The sequence below is a fragment of the Erpetoichthys calabaricus genome, chromosome 15, assembly GCF_900747795.2.
Source record: "Erpetoichthys calabaricus chromosome 15, fErpCal1.3, whole genome shotgun sequence".
In the NCBI taxonomy this organism is placed as follows: domain Eukaryota; kingdom Metazoa; phylum Chordata; class Cladistia; order Polypteriformes; family Polypteridae; genus Erpetoichthys; species Erpetoichthys calabaricus.
The window spans coordinates 95490420-95504214 of record NC_041408.2 but is presented as its reverse complement, the minus strand read 5'-3'; the positions used below and the strand labels follow the sequence as shown (position 1 = coordinate 95504214).

The window sequence follows — 13795 nt, the reverse complement described above, 5'->3', positions numbered from 1 at the left end:
GTTGGTGCCCACTGTGTTGTGCCTCTTTTTCACCCATCTGCCCGATGTGAACCTCTGCCTTAAACTCTGTGTGGCAGTAACCTTCAAAAATAAAATCTTTTACTTGCCCACCAGGCGGTGCTCACGTCAGGGTCCATACAGGTGTTTGGAGGTGTCTGCCAGGGGCCACTACCAAGGGTCCGACTCTTGTGAGGGGCACCATATAGGTGGAGACTGACTTGAGTGGCTTTACGGTCCTTTAGCCTGTTGCTCATCACACACATCAGAATTCCACGACGAGGCTCAGCAAGGACCCCATAAACCTGTAAGAGACTTGAGTCACTAGAGGGCACTGCAGCTGCCAGCCAGCCGTGCCATCAGTAACAGAGCTCAGATCTGTTAAATGTTATATAGCGCCTTTTATAACCATCACTAATCTTTGGCACTGGAGACAGAAAATGTGTGGCATGTTGATTGGCATGTGCCAGTGAGAATTCCCCTGGACACTGAACTTGGTACAGCTATTATATATGCCTATCACTCCATCTATTATATAGCACCTTTCATATCTATCACTGGTTTTAAGGTGCCACCTGCCATCAACTGATGCTCAAAATAGGACTCTCTAGTGCCACCTGCCAGGGGCTGTTTGGTGGCATCCTTGCTGGCCATGGCTGCCCTCTTGAGCCTTCTGGGTGTTGAGGGTGCTGCCCCCTGAGGCCCTCTCGACCCGCTCTTTCCCTCCATCTCACTCTCTGCCCTTCAGTCTTCTTCATTAAAGTTGCAGATGCCAAGTCCACTGTCACCCACGAGTCTCTTTCAGCCTGGCAGCTGTGGCCAGTTGTGTCTTTCCTGCCCGCTACCATTCTCTTTTGACTTCAGGCCTTGCCCAGGAATGGCTGACCCTTCTGCCACTTTCTGTCTCCTCTTTCAGAGGTTTTTAGATGCCAGGTGCTGTCCGATGGGTGGTACATGCCACTGCCGGTCTAGGTGATTGGGCAGCTGGTAAGGGACTGGCTGCTGGGCGCCCCCAGTGGCTGTCCTGGGCTAATGGTCAGCATGAAGGTGGCACCACCACACAGCCTCCTTGGCAGTAGAGGGGTACCAGGAGCCTAGAGGGAGAGGTGATGAGGGCAGATGGAAGGTGCCACATAAGCAAAGGGGGCAGAGAAGCAGGCAGCTTGGAAAATTAAAAGAGAGGCAGGGCACAGGACTGAGGCATCAATTAAAGGAGGGGGCAGCTGTGTGTAAATGGTCAAGGCGCTATATCATGTTGCTTTACATCAAGACTTTTGGTGAGCTGCTGCCCTAAATCATCGGGGGTCCGTCAGTCTGGGCCCCTCGTGCACCCACGCCACCTTGGACTTCTCTCCCTGCTCTTTTCCAGGGATCTGCTACTCAGGCTTTTCGACCGCTTCCATAGTAACTTTGTCTCCTAGCAACTTGTGTCCACCAGCCAATCTTCATGAATTAGCCAATGCAAATGAAGCTGAAAGTGAAAAAGAGGCTCAAACGGGCATCTGTTGGTACAGCGAGGGGCGCGCAGACAGAAACAAAGGCGGAATTCTTGTTCTTAGAGGATGTAGGGGGCACATCTGTGGCACTCGTCCTCCGTCCTGCTCAAGTGCACATGACACCCTGCAAGGCGTCACGCCACGCTGTCCTCAAAGGAAAGGCGCTATATGAAATCAAGTCTGGTGAAGGTGGGCATCATTCATCCTCCTGAACTCTGTAAGGCGCTATATCTAAGGACCATTCATTCACAAATGGGAAATGTGTGCTAAGGTGCCTTAAGACATGACTGCAGATCACTGCCCTGGCACTAAAGGATGATGCCAACCCTCTTACAAGAAGGCCAGACTTTTACTTAAAGTTTCCAGCAGCCATCATGCCTGTAGCTGACTGACGGCTACCAATCAGGTCCTGCCAGTCATCCAGTCAGTCGGTGCCAGGGCCACTCCTGGCCTTAGAGCTATGATGAATGCTGGCAAAGGGCACCCATGAGCTTCCAGAGGCTGGCACCTGCACACTGTGGCCTCCCACTCCTCCATGCCTGCCCATGCCCACCTGAGCCAGGTGATGCCATGTGCTGCCCTGGTGCCTTTACTGCAAGTGTATCAGTGAGCTCCAGTAAGGGGCGCTTCTTCAATACACAGTGAGCACATGTGGCAAGCTGAGTGTCCCCATTATTGATGCCTGGGGAGTGTCAGATGATGTGCCCAAACATAATGACATATGTGCAAGGGTCTGCTGTTCCTTCTTGGCACCTACGGCATCATTCGATTTGTTCAAATGCCAAGGGTTTGCTAATTTTTAAAGGCTATGCCCAGTAATTCCAGAATAGACAAATAAGCACTCCGTATAAGTCATAGTGCCCAGTGGAGGATGTTGGCACCATCTTCAGTCTTTCTTTTATTAATGGACTCACTTTCTTCTTCATGAGAGTGGTACCCTAGACCGTGCCTGGCATTCTGCAAGTTCCTGGCACACAGCATGGCAGTCTTGTGTTTCCAGCGTCTCAGGTTTAATTCCTGCGGTGGACGTGGTCAGCATGGAGTCTGCGTGTTCTTCCTGTGTCCAGGTGGGTCATGTTGGCCATCCCACAGACACACAGGTGGGGCCTCCAGGCTGACCCCTAGTCCACTGGGGTGCCATTGGAGACAGAGCCCAGCCCTTCATTTGTGCCCCCCTCCTTTTGTGCTTTATAGCTGCTGCCTTGTGCCCAGCCTCACGAAGTGGGTCTTCAAAGTGCCTGGGGGTGGCGCTCTAGCTTGGGTATTCCTGGGGTCTTCCTCTGCCAAGCTAAAGACATGCGCTGGCATGGGGACCATCCTCTGTGCAGGTCTGATCCCTGCATTTCAAGGGTGCCTTACCACTCGATGGGCTGGCATCAGGTGCCAGCTCTCTTATCTCTGGGTGTCTTTTTCATGAAGCCGCGTGTTCAGTGTGCAGATAATCGGTGGCTGCCACTATCGTCTATGATCAGCTGTCCTGGCACGGCGGTGATAAACAGACAAGTGAGAGCGGAGAGGCCTAATGCCAGTCTGGATGGCATGGGGGTTGGGGGGGGGGGGGGGGGGGGTTATTTTATTGTCCAAGTCAGAGTTTTAAACAGATTAACCCTAACAGTGCCAATGGCAACCAGCATGGACTCTGTCCTTCAACAGGACTCTAGGGGGCAAACGTCATCATACAGATGGCACCAGAGTGCCCACCCCCATTCCTGGTCATCTGTATCTGCAGTTACAGTCCGATGGTTCAAACAAATCAAGGTTGACTACTCAGTGCCCAATCCATATTGATGAAGGGTTTAGGGCTCAAGTGGCACCAGCTGACACATTCATTAGGGTAGCCAGCAGTTTGCCCACTTCATTGAAAGGTGCCATCAAACATATTAGTAACTTCATGGATGGCTGCGCCATGTCCCCCACTCCAGTCCATTTGCCCAACTTGGTTGTTGCTTGTGACTTTCAGACTTGTTTCTTTGTGCCCCCCATATCTCCTCATCTCTTCAACTCTGGGGGCTACAGGCCGCATGGATGGGGTGTGTGGGGGGGTTGGGGGTTGTGTGGCTTACAAGACTAACATTCAGCAGACCCCAACTCTTGAGATGATCAGGTGTGAAGGGAATGCCAGGATGAGGTCACCACCAGGCTGGCAGAGCCACACTAGTAGATATAAAGGCAGTGCAGACTCCTGGGGCCACTAGGGGACACTGTGCCATACATGTGTGCTAATGACTCTGAGCGCCAGCAGGACACTGGCCTGGGTGGACATATCCAATGTAGCGGACCACTGACCGTCAAACCTCCTTTCCATTAGAGGGCACCTTGCCCCAAAAGACAAGGGAATGGGTCCATGCCAGCCCATAGGCAACGCAAGCAGATGGTCAACCAACTTGAAGACCAACAGCAGTCTCGGGGCACATGGACACCAAAAACCACTAGGGGGCACTCTAGCCTGGTGTCTCACAGCCAGTGAAAGGCCACTGCAATTCTAAATATGAGCTGGGGGTGAGCGCTGGACAGGAAGAGGGCGCGTTGGGCTGGGCACATGGGTGGGTCAGGACGGGCAAAACTAAAGATGTTGAGTTCAAAGGGGAGCAGGGCTAGTGATGTGCACCCCTCACTTCGGCCTCAAGCTCCCCCTTTCTGATGTTTCTCCTTTGAGGATTTGTGAGTCGTTCTAAGCTTAGTGGGGTGTCATGAGGACCCCAGTGACAAGGACGACAGACATGGCACAGCACTGGAAGATCTGGGCCTTTGTTAGACAGCATTGAGCACATTGATCAATCAATCAATCAATCAATCAGCTGACCCATCCATCAACTCTGATTTTGCTTGGCGTGTCTCACAAAACACACAATCACAAGGCGCTTTAAAAAGAAAAAAAAAGGAGAAGGTCAGTGCCCGGGCTGTGACATGGCACCAGGGAAACGGACATTGGGCATCCTGAGCACAGGTGTAAAAACGAGAGACTGAAAAAAAAAGTGAAAATGTCACTCTAATCAATCTGGGATTTATAGTGCCATTCACATCCACCTGTCTGTCACATACTGTACAGCCTGTCTTACGTTTTTAGGTGTCTGCTATAAAGCGCCTGTCATTGAACCCTCATCTGAATTATATACTTATGATGTAGTGCCATTCATATATCGTATAGTGCCATTCTTATTCACCTACCTCTGTATTATATAGTGCCTTTCACTCTATCTATCTATCTATCTATCTATCTATCTATCTATCTATCTATCTATCTATCTATCTATCTATCTATCTATCTATCTATCTATCTATCTATCTATCATATAGTGCCTTTCATATCTATCTATCTATCTATCTATCTATCTATCTATCTATCTATCTATCTATCTATCTATCTATCTATCTATCTATCTATCTATCGTGCCTTCATGCCCATCAGTGTTCAAGTGTTGTGCTCGAGTAAAGAGAGACCCCCTAGACTCCAGCCAAGCCCTATGGCTTTCAATCAGGTTCTTTGGGCCAAGGTGACACAGAGATGCATCCATGCCAATGCACCAGACTGAATCAGAGGTCACCCCAGTACCCGGCCCATCGTGCCACCCTGCTGCCCAGCTGTTAAGGCTGACCCTGGAGCCGAGGCTTTTGTCTGATGGTCTCTGAGGGGCTCCCAGGTGTTCTTTGACTGACCTCACTGGCACCTCGCTGGCATCGACTGTGAAGCTCCTTCACCTGCACCTGTGTGCCCCTGAAGGTTTTGTGTGCCATGCTGGAAGTGGCACTGTGCCCCGAGGCTACAGATGCAGCCCCATTCAGCTTTTCACCTTCACACCTGAGGTGAGAAGTGCGCGCGGAACAAAGAGTTGGGCGGCAAACTCGAGCTCCATCTTCTGAGCGCTGGCACGCATCGGGCCAGTTCAGTGCAAATGGCACAAGGTGACGTCAAGACCCGGGGGTCGACTTCTCAAGAGGCTCATTGGAGAGGCGTGAGGTGAAAAGGCCTGCCAGAGAAATGTCATCGGTGGGCTGTCTCGCTGTGAAGTCTTTCATGACACGGTGGAAACGAACGATGACGCAGCCGCGGAGAAGTGCAGGTCACTGAGGGTCTCGTACTGTGACTGTCACTTGTCAGCTGTTTGTGCAGCCCAGAGGTGGGGGCAATGGACTGGTTTGACTCACGCACACAGGTGGGGAGACAGAGCTGCGCCAGTGCAAGGCAGCCTGAAATGCACCAGAGAAGCAGGAGGGGATGGCAGAGATGGGCTGGCAGCCTGGCACAGTCCCTTGGGTTTCTGAAGGCTTTTATCGTAGTAGATGCCACTTCATTGGCTGCGGGTCTTGAGCGTCCACTTTGCTTTGATGTCTTTTTGCATTTTTTGAGATGGCCTTTGGTGACAAATGCATGTCCTGAGTGCCAAGAGGCATTTTACAGGTGACATTTCTGTTACCACCACAATATACAATGACAAGCAATAACGAGAACAAGAAGAAGACGTCACCGTTGAAGTCCTTTTGAAATCTTAAGCTGGTTAGAGTGGTCACATGACCCCCTTTCCAATTGAATTCAAGATGGCAGCGGTGTGCCTGGCAGACACACCCAGCATCAGGCATCTGAAGAATATTTGGGTGGTCCCGGGCTTTTCCAAGCTGCCTGGTGGGAGGAGTGCAGACATCTACAGCCCCCCCACATCACATGACCAGGGTGCTGGTCAGTCTTAACCGAGCCGGCTGAGGCCTCCTTCCACGTCTGCTGGCTCTCCCTCTACGCTTGGCAGCCGTCTCAGTGCCAGGCGATTTTCTGCGTCTCTGAGCTCGCTGCTTATCCAGGATAAAGTGGGTCAGCGTTCGCCGGCTTGTACGATAAACGCCTGCATTTAAATATTTGGAATCGATCGCAGTGTAAATATTTAACAGACCCACGGCTTGGCCTGATGATGAAAGTGCCGCTGCGTGGGAGTGCCAGCTCGCTTGAAGATGGGCATCTCGAGTGCTTTCTAAAACATTTAGAAACAGTGCTGGGGAGGATTAACATGATGTCGCCGCCAGCCCAGTCCGCCCAATGAGTTTGTACCCGCCTCACTGGATCAGACATTGGCGTAGTCGGCAGGATTTGTGGCACCTTCATGTGGCCCTAATCAAGGCTGAACTGTCCATGCCAATCACCTGCCACTTTGGCTGAGCCATTCATGCCAATTGTTGCTGCCTGAAGTTTGCTGGGTGGGGGTGGGGGGGTCAATAGGTCAAATAATGAGGGACAAATGTAATCAGGTGGCGTAACACAGGGGACTTGGTGGCTGCTCTGAGGGTTGGTGCCACTGCAGTTTGACTTTGGTGACTTTATTGTTTCATATCCGTCTACATGTCATATAGCGCCTTACCATTCTAACCAGTGCAGTATGCAGTGCCCTGCCAGGCCTGTCATATGGCGCCTGCCCTACACACATATATCTCTCATATGGTGCCTTTCCTATCCCGCTATTGCTTGACCAAAGGCACATTTTTCTACCCAGTCTGGATGCACATGCCAGAGTGCTTCCAGCTGTGCCAGCCTAATGTTTTTCAAAGATTTGGAAGTCGATTTGTTCCAGTTGATGGCACAACTCTTCAGCTTAAAATGGACAAATGAAAGACAAGGGACGGGGACCTCCAGCCACCCTAATGCAGCCCACGTTGGCATGGGCTGTCATTTGGCTCATGCATGTCCCATATGTGCTCGGGCTGAACCTTCTTTTGCTGGCATCAGATGGCATTGCCCTCATCCCTTCACTCTTCTCTGATGTAGATGTCCTGTGTGTCCAGAGTGCCATCTCTTCACTGCCCTCTGCAGTCTGTTGTGCCAGAGTCTGTCGTGTGTCTGGTGCCACATGCTTGAGCAATCTGAATGCGTGTGCCCTGGGGTGGGGGGTGCCCAGAGTGGACTGTGCCATTCTTCTGTATACAAAGTTAGCCGCCCGAAGGCTCAGGTGGCCCAAGAGTGACGTGTGTGGTGGCCGATGTGACGACCGATGGCAGGTGGCTCCATGCCTTCTTCTGGCAGTTTCTTTTCATTTTGCTCCCCTGACTGCGTGGTCTTTGAGAAGGTGAGGGGTCACCAATGGGGGGGGTCACCCAAACTCTAACTGAACTCCAGCCCTCCTCGTCTGTCAGCTTCAGTTCTCCTTCGCTCATCTGAAGGTGGTCTACAAGAACCAGCATGAGGGACGAAGGCCATCCACGGAATGTCACAGTACGTCATTGAGGACGATCAGCGAGAGCCTTGAATGTGACAGTGGCACTTTTACATTTTGTGACAAACGCTCATCAGGGGGCACGAGGAATATAGCAGCCAATCCCGTCATGCCACAAGGAAGGCGTGGCTTTGTCATTTGGGCTGCTGATTGGCTGGCAAGTTGCCAATCAATGAGGGGTCAAGCACCAGGAGTCTGTCATCCCCTCACTGCGCCACCTAGTGGATTCAGTAGTCACCAGGCCCACCACACTTCCATCTCAAAGGTGGGGGGGCTTCTGGCCATGTACAGTGGTCACTAGTGCTGTCACCATGGCTGCCCACTTTTTACAGCAAGCCTTTCAGATACCCTTTGAAGTGCCACATCTACACCCCTTCATCTGCTCTCCTGCTTCTGTTTTTCTCCATTTGCTTCCTTTACCAGCTGCAGGTGCCACATGTGTCCTGTGCCCACGTCCGGCAGAATGAACTGGGTGCAGTTGTATCACACCAACAGATGCCCATGACATCATCCTTGCCAGGGGGCACACTGGGTGCAGGGTTCTCAGAGTGGTCTTCACACTGTGCCCACTTTACTGTCCGTCAGTCCATTGCGTTGACTTTCTTTTCTTGATCAGTAAATGGACTTGTAATGACGACCTTGGTGGGCTTGTCACTGTGGACGTCACCAGACACGTTTGGACTTCATCTTTTCATTTGGTGACAGTTGTCTGGAGCACAGGCAGGTGACATCACTTGTTGGGAAGTCCACAGCCTCAGCCGCTATGCCACACATGAGCATCAGTGGACTCTTCTCACCCACTTTGGTGTGGGCACCTCAATGCTGGCAATTCAGTCCCACAGTCCCCAATGGCCTCTGCATTGTCCCCACTCCCCTACAGGCCCCCCATTTTGGCTTTGGAGGTCTCCATGTCGGCCCCCCTCAGCTCGTATTCTTATTTTATTACTTGGCTCATCAGGTGACGCAGGGCACTGAGCAGGCAGTGCCATTTTATTGCCACCGTCATTGCGCCCTTCAGCTCCAGTGTGAGTGAATTAAATGAGGCGCACCGCCCAGCAGCTGCAATTGTTCTCTTATGCTAATTCTGATTGTGTGGCCATAACTCGGCTAGAAGGACACAGGAAGGAGAATGGAGAGCGGGGGCACTGGCACCACCCCACCACTAGAAAGCAGTGACTGGCACCCGCTCCCCCCCACTCGCAGTGCTCTTTAGTCCCCAGGATGCCCCTCACTCAGCCCTCCACTGAGAAAAGGTAGAAGGCCCTGCCCCTGTGAGCCCCTCCCCTCGCCACACCTCCTCCCACCCGCTCAAGGCACCGCCCCCTGACAGCCTGGCATCTGGCATCGTGACATTGGTGGTCCAGGGTTCAGTTGCCAAATGGTGGATGGATTGAGATGCCACAAAATGGACTAGCACCCCCTGTAGGACCCTGACCCCTGTTGGGCACTACCCTGGCATGTGCTCTGTGTTGCCATGGAGATGTGAAGATGAGAGTGAAATGATAAAAAGAGTGAAGATGTTGAAGGACCAGCAGGCCACTCCATCGCCGAGACACCCGAAAGCCACCAGTCTCTGGGATGTGACAGGGACACAGGGTGGGCAGGACTGCAGCTGTGCCTCCATGAGGATTTCATACCAGGGTTGTCTATTTTGGGGTGTCTGACTGGCACCTGCCATCTTCTATGTGTTTTTGCTGACTTGCAGACTTGGCGGTGGGCAGGCGCCGACACTGGCATTATGACTTTGGCATCTACTGGACTCTCTGCATTTTTATTCGTCTAGGAGAAGAGGGCCGCGTCCAAAGCCTGCACCTTCTCTGGTGGTCTGTGTGGGTCATTAGACTGCGGTGGCAGGTGACAGGAGGTCCATTAAGCTGAAGACTACTTGATGCCCTAAAATGACTCGCTCAGGCGCTTTATCTGCGTGGAGGGGCTCATTAGCTCTCCCCCTAAGCTGTTTCTCCTCGTTTTTGGTGGTCTAGAATGCTGATTGCGGGCAGCGGTGACAGGTCCACCTCAGTGATTGGAAGGCTGACCTTTAGAGAAATGTCAAGAGGCGCCGCGCAGAGAAGTACCTGAGTGGGGGGCTGAAAAGGAGGAAGAAGAGGGGGGTGTTGAGGGTGAAAATGAGGATGGAGATGAGACGCCCCAGCCTGCCCCAGTGCCCACTAAATACCCGTGTGTGTTTTCCAGGATGTCTGTGCGCTGCCTCATTGGATTCTTCCCGTCTTTTTCGTTTTTTTTGCCAAATTAATTTGTTTGCTTATTCGGCCATCAATGAAGGTCTCTCATGGAAGTGCAGGGTGGCACATGGTGTGCCCAGGGTCTCCAGCTGGCATCCAGACTCACTAGCCCTGCAGGATGTGCTGTCTCTTGTGCCTGCAGAGGAGAACATGGCAATGCCAGACCAGCACTGGGGTTCAAGGGTTGTGAGGTGCCAGTGCTGGCCAATTGGCTGCCTGACACAACAAGTTGTGAAAGTCACTTATGACGAGCCCTCGCCTGGCAGTGCCATCCTGGCCCCAGTCACCAGGCTGTTCTGTTGGGGTCACACTCGTCCACCACATCTGGACATTTGCTGATCAGGCCACCCAGATAATAGCAGGTGCAGTGACACCCTTGCTGTGACACCAGGCGAGCGGCTCAGGCAGGCTGTGGCAGAATGTCACGTATCCGTCAAGGTGACACGCATGTAAAGACTCCATTAAGGTTCCCCATGGATGCTCCCAATTTGTCCCATTTGAAATGTAATCGGCCATAAAAATACGATGATGACGATGATGACGAAGCAGTCATCCTCTGTGTCTCTTCACTGCCCCCTAGTGGTAAGATGCCAAATGGCAGCCTTCACTGTGAGTCTCCCCGGCTCCTGGCATCTTCACAGGGTTCCATCTGTAGATGATATTAAAGCCAGTCTGATGTGCAGTGGCTCCCAAAATGGCATCCATCACAGGATGGAACTTCACCTCCTTGTTATTATTTAGGATGGCATGGTGGCACAGGGTCAGTGCTGCAGTCTGGAAGTTCTTCTCAGATGCTCCATGCCAACACATGGCATTACATTAGCTGATGGCTCACATTGGCTCAAGTGAGTGTCAGTGGGGTCTGTGATGGACTGCCGTCACTTCTTGTGCCCACTGTTGCCAGGATAGGCACTGGCTCACCATGACCCTGAATTGGGACAGTGCCCAGACTCGGATTGTGGTGCCCTAACAAGTGAGCCTTGTGTGAGGGCACGTGGTGCCTTCCTCCTGCCATCTTGACTCAGAAGTTGGTCATTGGGAGGTCAAAAATGAGGGGTCACAATTATGGACATCTGGACAGCCATAGAAATCAAATGTGCCCACCTGCCCTCCTGAGATAAGCTCTGAAGCCACCTTCCTTGTTCAATCATTAATGCAGATCCTGCCAGTGTATCTGGGTGCTGCCATATTAAATGTACAATCAACCAGTCTGAAAGAGTCTCGAGGTCATAGTATGTCACAGTAGTGGACCATCAGTTTGAAAAGCAACCGTTCAGCAGGACAACAGTGCAAGGCACGCTAAAAAGTAGAGAGAGGAGAACATTACAGCAGAGTGGACCAGAAGAACTTCTCTAGTGTCGCCCACCACACAGGTTTGGGGGTCCTCACGGTCTTCCTGTCCACCACACCATTTGGCCACTTATTCCATTCATCTGCGCTTTTCTGTGTAAAGAAAAACTTTCTCATGTGAAACCTACCACAGGTGTCCATCTGTCTCTCCGTGTTCTTCTTGCGGAAAGGAATTGAAATAACTGCCCCCCCCAACACCCCCCCTTAATTTTAAACATTCAGTCAGGTCGCCCATCGTCTCCTTCAGCTGCTCCTTCTCAGCTGCTCTCCGTGGTGCTGAATCAGCTCGGTGGCTCCCCTGGTCCTTGCTCTTTGTTTTATAATATGGGGACCACAGCTGTGGACGGTACCACCGATGAGGCCTCCCTGGCAGGTCGAGGGGCTCCAGCGTCAGCACTCTCCACTCTGGGGGGCGCTATATAATAACAATTGTATATAATAATAATGATATAATATAATAACCTCACCCTAACCCTATGAAACTCTTCAGTCATCTCTTGAGCGCCATTTGCGTCAACTGCTCTGCCGCTCTCCGTGGTGCTGAATCAGCCCGACGGCTCCTCACGCCAGCCGCTCTCCGTGGTGCTGATCTCAGTCTGCCTGCTCTTACGTTTATTTGGCCAACGCCTTTATCCAGACGTTTGAGACACAATCGGTCACATTTCTTTTGTTTTCCCAATTGGAGCACAAGCGGGTGAAGTGACTTGCTCAGGGTCACACAGTGGCAGTGGTGGGATTGGCCTTAACCCCTGTGCCACACTGTCTGCTCTTCTCTGTTCTTGCTGCTGGGGTTTTTCTTAAAGGAGACCAAAACTGGACACACAATATGCATTGTGGGGGCCTCACTACAGTGTTATGTCATTTTACACACACACTTGTACTCCACATTAATAATAATCAGAATCATAATAATACATATTATTTCATGAGCACTCAAGGACACTTAATGGTTTGTGTGCAGTGTGTTGAGGGGACCAGTCCCCCTCCCTCACCCCCAGTCCTTCCCACACTTCACTTTCACCCCTCTCGTTTTTACTCCCAGTCTACAGTTTTTCTCATTACAGTTATTCCCAGTAAATGTCCTCGCCCCCACTTCTTCCCAGGTTCCTCCTTGATGATTCACATGGTCCTTCATTATCCGCCCTCCACTCAAGCAGCTTCCTAATTCAAGTCTCATCCGATCGGTTCTGCATATTGGAAAGAACAGCAGTTCAAGCAGCGCCCCCCACTGGATGCCACTTGTAATGGCACCTCACTCAGGTAAGCTGTAGGTTCTGTTCAGACTTTGACTTGAACAGACAGTGGGCAGCGAGCTGGCCGTGTCCCCTCCAGGAGCGCAGGCGCCCCCTGCTGGATCACAGGTTCTCTTATTTTGTCACATGCCTTCACTTCAGAGAGTTTGCAGTTCCTCATGCCAGCAGGCGTCTCTTTCATTGCATCTCATTGTGCGTGGTGCCAACTGAAAGGAGATCTCTGATGTCACAGCCTGCAGTGCCCACTATAAAATGGCTTGTGCCCCCCATCAGGGTGGATGCCAGGGAGAAATCAAAATGGGGCATCTGGTCTTCTGAAGGGGCTCAGCTGATGCTGCCATTTTTATTTTATATTTTATTTTATAATCATATTCACAAAAAACGAAGAACAACACCTGAGGTGAAGACCCTCGAGATGATGGGGTGCAGCGACTCAGATCTGTGAGGAGACGTGTGCTGGGGCGGGGCCAAATGTGCCAGGGCGGGACTGAACAGCGGGTGATGCGTGGGGCTCACATGAAGATGGCAGCAGCTCCAGCTCTTAGCTGGCACCTCCACTGGGAGTTATTTGGGGTCTCCGTCACCAGAGAGCTCTTAAGTGGTCTTTCCAAGACCTCCCTCCAGCACACCTCGGCCTGTTACACAGATGATGTTGCTGAAGGCCACATGAGGGCGCTATACACACAGCATATCCGCATTGGCAGTGCAGACTCCGTCAGTAAGGCACCGACACTCGGGGGTCAAGATGGCACCACAGGAGGCTCATAGTGAACCCTACAATTGTGGTGTGAGGACCACCGAGAGGTGAGGGGTGGTCTGAGCTCACTTATCTGTGACTTTGTCTCCACATGTAAAAGCCTGGCAAATTGTGTTTGGGTGCAGAGATTCCAAGGAGGGCATGGCGGACTGGCACCGACCTAGGGGCACTTCAGAGGACTTCACTTTGGTGAGTCGGGGAAAGCGAACACAGATGGCGCTGCCTCTGAGCCCACAGGAACAGCATGAAGCTGATGACATGCTGGTGTGAAACGGGCCGTGGAAGGAGATGGCATGCGGGACCACTGGTCCACATCTGAAAACTTCACGGACCCCCAGAACGTTCCTTCACTAAGGTCAAGGGGTCCCCCAGCTGACCACTGCATGCTGCCCTTTTGTGCTTTGACGACGAGGGCCGCAAGGCGGCTGCCAATGAGAGTTCTAGAATGTTCTGTGTGCCTACACTGCCCTCTCGCAAGCACTGGAGTTACTAGGGGGGCCGCTTT

General features: G+C 51.9%; 1 protein-coding gene across 1 annotated transcript in view; it reads left to right on the top strand.

Annotated features, from left to right (window-relative positions):
• The window catches only part of LOC114665777 (CUB and sushi domain-containing protein 1-like), a 299098-nt gene that overhangs the window by 46432 nt on the left and 238871 nt on the right, over positions 1–13795 (top strand). The window lies entirely within an intron of this gene.